We start from the raw sequence: 1,420 nt of genomic DNA on the forward strand, positions 1-1,420 counted from the left end.
TGCTTGCCTTCCTCACGCAGAGTACTGGACCCTGGACACCACGCACTGAGGTGCCCATCCTCGTCATCGGGGGCCGATCGAAAGAAAAAAAATGCTACGGATGATCAGTGCAACGGCAGTGGCGGTGAAGGTGAGAATGCCACCGTAAAAGATATTTCATTAGAGGCGAATCTCAACACCGTTTGATATTCGGACGCTGTACCACTGCAAAACTTACAGGAGAGCAATGGATGTCGCAATTGTCATGAAGTCGAACAGCGCTGGAACACAGAACGCCACAACGGCTGCGATCACCGCCATAGCAACAGAGAAGCATGGGAATATGTGCTATCAAGAGGCAGATAACCGATCAGCCTCACCACTCATCCCGAAATCGACTGGGACATCTTTGACGACGGTAGACTTTGTGCAGGAGTAATGGTATGCACTTTAGATGATGGGCGGCGCGACTATCAGCACATCGATGAGGATTAGGATCATGAATGTGGCAACAACCGGCTCGGGAACGAGTGCAGGCTGGTGCCTGGCAAACGACGCGCAAGAGACCGTGGAAGAGGGAGGAAAGTGAGCGTGGCACGCTCTCAGGTCGGCTGCTTAGTGGTGAATGGCAGTGCATAACAACGAAGAGAAAGGAGGGCAGCAGGAGGTTTGAGTGAACCGGGCCGCGAGAAACTCACTGCTGGGTGACGAAGAAATGGGTTCGGTGTCATCCTAGCTTTCGACAACTCCAGCGGCGTCCATGAGGTACCGCACTGATGCATTGAGAAAGACGACTCAGTAAGCCCCAGCAACCTCATGAGGAAGTCATCATAGAGGGCGTTTGGTACTCAACGGCGCTGCCAGCAAGAGACCATACCTTTTCTCCCTTTTCACTTCCACAGGCGCTGCTGCAATGTCTCCTCTACAGACAGCGCTTTGCGGGTGAAGCACATGTACCTCCCATGCTGTTTTCTTGCGCAGCATGTCGATACTTTCTCCTGTGAAACTCATCAAAACGTTCACAGCCAGCTGCTAGTTGTGCCAAACAGCGGAAAGAAGTTCTTTCTTCGTGGAGGCAGAGGTCCCGACACCAGCTCCTCACTGAGGGTTGGCAACGCACGTTAAGAAAAGGAAAAGTGCATTCATGATGTCAGCCGAGCCAAAAAGACTCTGTGAAGGTGACGATGCGATTTCCTCGCTCTAGAAGAAAGAAGATATGCTACTGGTAAGAAAACGTATATCAGCACCCCTTCCCTGACACGCGGTATGCCTTTTTTTCAGTGCGTCCGTTCTCCGCCACGCAACGTGAGCTCGACAACACTCCACCCGGCATGTCGCAGGCCCCCATCGCGTGGCGCAAAGCAGTCGTGCACACGCTCTACAGCAATGCGCCGACTCCGTCATCCGAGCATGGCCTCTGCCTCAAAACACTACCGGCCTG

This window comes from Leishmania donovani, chromosome 29 (genome assembly GCF_000227135.1).
Source record: "Leishmania donovani BPK282A1 complete genome, chromosome 29".
Classification (NCBI taxonomy): domain Eukaryota; phylum Euglenozoa; class Kinetoplastea; order Trypanosomatida; family Trypanosomatidae; genus Leishmania; species Leishmania donovani.